Below are 7,643 nucleotides of genomic sequence, written 5' to 3'. Positions count from 1 at the left end.
TACCATTACAGATCATCAGTTTAAAAAAAAAAAAATGTTTTCCACTGGAGTACCCCTTTAAGTAAATTTACTTGCATTACCGGTGTTGGGTGGTTTGACTCATTTTTTGTATTTTCATGACCCCTCCCCCTTCCCAGGTTCCCAGCATTCTTCTGGACTCTGGATGACTGTTGTCTTCTGCCTTTCCCAGGATCCTGTTTGGCACAAGACAACAGCTGATCACAGGGGGATTGGCTTCTTCTCTGCTTGCCTGACAAGCCAGCCAGCACAGGTCATCAGGGGGCTCATCAGGGAAGACAAGAAGAAGCCAAGCCCCCTGGGATCAGCTAATGGCTTGAGACAACGGTCATCAAGAGTCTAGAGGAATGTTGAATCAGGGGTGGTGGTGGTGGTGGGGGGGGGGTTATGAAAAAGACAAAAAAAGGGGTCGATCCACCCCACACATGTAGCACAAGTAAATGTACTTAAGACACAATCTTGCATCAGGGGCATGATGCTGAATAGTAAAAAAAAAACAAAAAACAGGAATAGCCCTTTATTCTGATGCTATTACAGGAGTTACGTATTAGAATTCTTTTTGTATGAGTTACCTTGTACGTATTTAGAGCCTTTAAACTTTGACACCACTACATTTTAACCTTCAGAATAGTCGGGGAAGAGAAGAGGCACATCTGTATTCTCCATCAGATGGGCCCCAGCTTAAACACTCCACTGGGATCTAGGCAGGGCATTGCTCATTAAACATAAGCAGGAATGGAGAATTAAGGTTAAGTGTTTGTCAATGAGATCTTTATTACAAGGCTGCCCTTTTCTTCACAAAACAATCTTCCTTTTGCCCTGCAGCAGATATACAACAAAGGAGGCCTTTCCCTATAGTGTGCACGTTAAGTCTTTTCCTTATTTTTGGGCAGGTGTTTTATTTTTAATGTTGTATCCAATCCTTCTGTTGATGTCAAATAAACATCTTTGAAGTGGGTCTGAAGTTTCAAAAGACTATCAATCTTGGGGAAAAGGGGGGTAACAAAAAATGTTCTGTTTGTGTTGGCTAGTTGGATATGCCTTGTTTAGTTACTAACCTTTGCTGCACAATGGGTTTTTGTTTGTTTGTAATGTATCTTTCTTCTCTGCATTCCTATGCTAACACCTTGGTGGATCTTCTCATGAATCATCCAGGATGACGAGGAGGGGATATGGGCATAACAGCTCCAGCAAACCAAAGTTCCAGTTTTATTTTGTTGGGTAAGGACATTTTTTTAGTTTACTATTGTAACTATGTTGCAGTGACAATATGCCAATCGTTACACATAAGAGCAATATGTATGGAACCTAAATATCAGCACCCGGGGTCCCCTAGGAGTGCATATTTTGGAGTTGTATTTGCCTTCCATACATTGTAGCACTGAGATATTCTTTCAGAAAGCAATGTTTCTAGAGGTCTCTGTAATGTGACATCCCATATAAAAATAACCTTTAGACCATATAAACTTGTGAAAAAATATGAGCCAATAGTTCTATTTGGGTAAAATATTACAGATCTATAAAACTCAGAGACTCTAAGGAACAGTGATATGACCATGTGCATGAGGCCTAATGTGTGTTTAATGATGTATTGTTGACATTTATCTTATAGCTTTTTTTTTAATCTTATTATAGATATATGGGTTCAGCTGGCCATTGGTGGTACTAATATATTTGCATTGCAAGATCTGTATTGGTCATTACCCATGCAAGCATTTATTTTGCCGTTTTCCCATTTTAAGGTGTAGATGACATTACTGTAGTTTTAATATAGAAAATGTGAGCTTTGCTTGCTTCTAAGAGCTATATATATCGTTGGTTAACTTTTTGGGTATATAAGAAAACTGTACCTTTCCTGGAGTGGACTTTAAGACATTAAAGGAGTACTCCACCCCTAGACATCTTATCCCCTATCCAAAGGATAGGGGATAAGATGTCTGATCGCGGGGGTCCTGCTCAAGTGCCACAACCTGGCATGCTTTTTCCCTCCTTAACTGGCCTACAGGGCTCTGTACTTTAGTCAAGAAGAAGTTGACAGGCTATTATTATTATTTTATTTTTATAGCACCCTTGGTTCCAGAGCACTGTACATATTATAAGGAGTGAACTACATGACTCAAATACAAATACAATAAACGTGGAACAGTAATCGACCGACATAACGAGAGAGAGGGCCCTGCCCGTGGAGGCTTACAATCTACTGGTTAGAGCAAGTGAGGGTTACAAGAGGTGTGCCAAACTGTTGCACTTAAAGGGATGCTCTAGTGGAAAACTTTTTTTTTTATCAACTGGTGCCAGAAAGTTAAACAGATTTGTAAATGACTTCTATTAAAAAATCTTTATCCTTCCAGTACTTTTTAGCAGCTATCTGCTACAGAGCAAATTCTTTTCTTTTTGAATTTCTTTTTTGTCTGGTCCACAGTGCTCTCTGCTGACACCTGATGCCCGTATCAGGAAGTGTCCAGAGCAGGAGAAAATCCCCATTGCAAACCTCTACTTCTCTGGACAGTTCCTGATATGGACAGAGGTGTCAGCAGAGAGTACTGTGGACAAGACAAAAAATAAATTAAAAAAGAAAAGAATTTCCTCTGTAGCATACAGCCGCTAAAATTGTAAATGACTTTGGGTAAATATTTTTTTATAGAAGTCATTTACAAATCTGTTTAACTTTCTGGCACCAGTTCATTTAAAAAAAATTGTTTTCCACCGGAGTACCCCTGTAACCCCTTAACGACCCAGGGTTTTTCCGTTTTTGCACTTTCGTTTTTTCCTCCTTACCTTTAAAAAATCATGACTCTTTTAATTTTGCACCAAAAAATCCATATGATGGCTTATTTTTTGTGCCACCAATTCATATTTGTAATGACATCAGTCATTTTACCCAAAAATCTATGATGAAACGGGAAAAAAAATAATTGTGTGACAAATTGAAGAAAAAACACCATTTTGTAAATTTTGGGGGCTTCCGTTTCTACGCAGTACATTTTTCTGTAACAATGAAACCTTATTTTTATTCTGTAGGTCCATACGATTAAAATGGTACCCTACTTACATAGGTTTGATTTTGTCGTACTTCTGGAAAAATCATAACTACATGCAGGAAAATGTATACATTTAAAATTGTCACATTCTGACCCCTATAACTTTTCTATTTTTCGTGTACGGGGGGGGGGGGGGGGGGGGTGTATGAGGGCTTTTTTTATAATAATAATTTTTGTATTGATCTGACTTTATGATCTCTTTTTATTCATTTTTTTCATGGTATAAAAAGTGACCAAAGTTATGCTATTTTGGACTTTGGAATTTTATTTACACTGTTTTTTGTTTGTTTTTTTAAAGTGGAAAAGGGTGGCGATTCTTACTTTTATTAGGGAAGGGGTTAAATGATCTTTATTAACTTTTTTCTTTTCACACTTTTTTACATTGTTATAGCTCTCATAGGGGACTATAACACTGCACACACTGATCTTTTACATTGATCATTGTTATCCCATAGGATAACATTGATCAATGATTCTGCCGCTTGACTGCTCATGCCTGGATCTCAGGCACAGAGCAGTCATTCAGTGATCGAACATGCAGGAGGAAGGTAGGGGATCCTCCAGGTGTCCTCCAGTTGTTTGGGACGCCGTGGCGTAACTGAACAGCCCACTGAGCTAGCCGGGGTAGTTTAAATTCACTTTAGACGCGGCGATCAACTTTGAACGCCACGTCTAAAGAGTTAATAGTGCACGGTACCGCGATCAGTGCCGCACGCTATTAGCCACGAGTTCTGGACGTTGTTAGAGGCCAGGCCCGACCCACTGTAACGTGGAGCCTTGCTGTGGTCCCACGTTATAGAAAGGGAGACGACTCAGGACGTACTGGTACGTCCTAGGTCGTTAAGGGGTTAAGGACACAAACCTTTTTTTCAAATCTGACCTTTGTCACTTTATATATTAATAACTCTGGGATGCTTTTACATTTCATTCTGATTCCGAGATTGTTTTTTGGTGACATATTCTACTTTAACATAGTGGTAAATGTTCGTCATTACTTGCATCCTTTCTTGGTGAAAAATCCCCAAATTTCATTAAAATTTTTAAACTGTAGCATTTTTTTTACTTTGAAGCTCTCCACTTGTAAGGAAAATAAATATTCCAAATAAATAATATATTGATTCACAAATACAATATGTCTACTTTATGTTTGTTTCATAAAGTTGACATGTTTTTACTTTTGGAAGACATTAGAGGGCTTCAAAGTTTTTCCCGAAAATTTCAAAACCGGAATTTTTCAGGGACCTGTTCAGTTTGAAGTTGATTTGAGGGGCTTTCATGTTAGAAATACTCCATAAATTACCCCATTATAAAAACTGCAGCCCTAAAAGTATTCAAAATGATATTCAGAAAGTTTGTTGACACTTTAGGTGTTTCACAGGAATAGCAACAAAGTGAAGGAGAAAATTCAAAATCTTCATTCCAAAAATGGCTTGTAGGGGTAAAAGGAGAGAAATCCCCTCCAAATTTGTAACCCCATTTCCCTCGAGTAAGGAAATACCTCATATGTGTATGTAAAGTGCTCAGTGGGTGCACTAGAGGGCTCAGAAGGAAAGGAGCGACAATGGGATTTTGGAGAGTGAATTTTGCTGAAATGGTTTTTGGTGAGCATGTCACATTTAGGAAGCCCCTATGGTGCCAGAACAGCGGAAAGAAAAAAAAACACATGGCATACTATTTAGGAAACTACACCCCTCAAGGCACATAACAAGGGGTGCAGTGAGCCTTAACACACCACAGGTGTTTGATGACTTTTCATTAAAATCGGATGTGTAAATAAATAAATAAATAAATAAACATTCACTAAAATGCTGTTTTTCCCCCAAGTTTTAAATTTTTACAAAGGGTAATAGGAGAAAATTCCCCCCAAAATTTGTAACCCCATTTCTTATGAGTATGGAAATACCCCATGTGTGGACGTCAAGTGCTCTGCTGGCTCACTACATTGCTCAGAAGAGAAGGAGCTTTTGGAGATAGAATTTGTTTGGAATGGAAGTCGATGAAGCATTTACAAAGCCCCCATGGTGCCACATTTTGGAAACTACAACCCTCACAGAATTTAATAAGGGGTGTAGTGAGTATTTACACCCCACTGGCGTTTGACAAATCTTTGTAAAAGTGGGCTGTGCAAATGGAAATTTTAATTTTTCATTTTCTCGGACCACTGTTCCAAAAATCTGTCAGACACCTGTGGGGCGTAAATGCTCATTGTGTTACACATTTTGGGGGTCTTTATTTTCCTTTTACCTCTTGTGAAAATGAAAAGTATGGGGCAACCCCAGCATGTTAGTGTAAAAAATTTTTTTTTTACACTAACATGCTGGTGTGGACCCAAATATTTCCTTTCCATATGGGGTAAAAGCCCCCAAATTTAGTATAGCAATTGCTCCCGAGCTCAGAAATATCCCATATGTGGCCCTAAACTGTCTCCTTGAAATATGACAGGGCCATGCGCATTTGAGGCCTAGATAAGGGATTTGCATACGGGTTGACTTGGTTCCAGACGTTTCAATTGGCTCTGCTATCAAAAATATTCTACGCCAGTGATTCCCAAACAGGGTGCCTCCAGCTGTTTCTAATCTCCCAGCATGCCTGAACAGTCAGTGTCTGTCCGTAAATGCTGGGAGTTGTTGTTTTGCAACAGCTTGAGGCTCCATTTTGGAAACACTGCTGTACGATACGTTTTTCATTTTTATTGGGGGGGGGGGGGGTAGGGGGAGACATTGTAAGGGTGTGTAGGTGTAGTGTTTTTCCCTTTATTTTGTGTTAGTGTAGTGTTTTTAGGGTACATTCACACTGGCGGGAGGTTTACGGTGAATTTCCCGCTAGGAGTTTGAGCTGCGGCAGAAAATTTGACACAGCTTAAACTTGAAGCAAGAAACTCACTGTAAACCCTGGCCCGTGTGATTGTACCCTGTACATTCACATGGGGGGCAAACCTCCAGCTGTTGCAAACCTACAACTCCCAGCATGCACAGACAGACCGAGTTGTACTTTTACAACAGCTGTTCTGTTACCTAACTCCCTATTTTCCAACCAGTGGGCCTCCAGCTGTTGCAAAACTACAACTCCCAGCATGTACCCAAACAAGAGAGGGAATGTGCACCCAACTCCCAGCATGTACTGATCACCAAAGGGCATGCTGGGAGTTGTAGTTATGCAACAGCTGGAGACACACAACTACAACTCCCAGCATGCCGAGACAGCCTTTTGCTTTTTTGGTTTTGCAAGATCTCGAGGGCCAAAGTTTAGAGACCACTGCACAGTGATCTCCAAACTGTACCCCTCTAAATCGGGCAAAACTACAAATCCCAGCATGCCCAAACAGCAAACAGCTGTCTGGGCATACTGGGAGTTGTAGTTTTGCAACATCTGGATGGCTACAGTTTAGAGACCACTCCATAGTGGTCTCCAAACTGTCACTTTCCAGATGTTGCTAGGCAACTACTCACCTCCTTCAGCAGGATTACCGCATGACACGCAACCTGGAGGATCGCTGCCCGATTGCTGCCCGGTAAGGGACCTCCACCACTGCCGCCGCTCACATCACGGTTCCCCTGCTCTTCCCGGACTACCGTGGGTGGGCAGAGTGGGGAAACCAAACTTTAACCTGCCCACGATCTGTTATTGGTCGGTTGCTTCTGACCGACCAATAGCAGAGATAGGAGGGGTGGCACCCCTTCCACCTCACTCCTTTCCCTTCAGGGGGATCGGGGTGTCTTGGACACCCCGATCCCCCATATTTTCCAGGTCACTGGAGACCCGTATGACCTGGAATTGCCACAGATTGTCTGTCTGAATTGATCGATGATTTCCGTTGATCGACGACATGGGGGGGTCTAAGGCCCCCCCTCGGCGATGTGCAAGGATGCCTGCTGAATGATACCTTCGTCCTTAAGGACTTGGGATGCAGGGCTTACGGGTATGCCCTGCGCCCTGAAGAGGTTAAAGAGACAAATAATATGTGGAATGGTTTACTTTTTACCCATTTGGTTAATTGAAATTTTCTAGATAATATTAAAAAAAAACTGCACCAGTTGACAGGTCCCTTTAAGACACATCACTCAATGTTTTTCCAATGTTCTTTAAACCGAAGAAGAGATGAAAACCCTGAGTCCTGAACATCTGTTGAAAGTCTTCCTTTCCTTTCATGTTGTTTGCAGTGAGCTATAGGTAAACTTTACTCAGGAGAACAATCTCATACAAATTGTGGTTTAATGGCCCCGTTTTACAACCTAGTCTCCCTCACAGTCATCTGTTAGATTTTTCAGCTCATTTCTGAACGTACTGGTCATTTATTTGTGTTTGCTTGTTTTTCCCTGAATTATTTCCTTGAAGGTACTCTCTATTCTCATTCCCATACACATAGTCGGAATCTTCTGAGTCCTACTGATCTGGCATCCATGATAAAGACTTGTAACAGATATTTAGGTCTCAAATGCCAAAGCGACTAATAATAGGGAAGTGCTGGGTTAAACTGGTCTGAACATGGGAACCTTCATGGGGATCTTTCATAAGACTTGACTGTAAAATCTGACTGGTAGCCATAGGCTTTAGTTATATCCAGAAATGTGCAAAATCAGGAAT

The sequence above is a fragment of the Hyla sarda genome, chromosome 6 (assembly GCF_029499605.1).
Source record: "Hyla sarda isolate aHylSar1 chromosome 6, aHylSar1.hap1, whole genome shotgun sequence".
NCBI lineage: Eukaryota > Metazoa > Chordata > Amphibia > Anura > Hylidae > Hyla > Hyla sarda.
Note: the sequence above shows the minus strand (reverse complement) of the source record.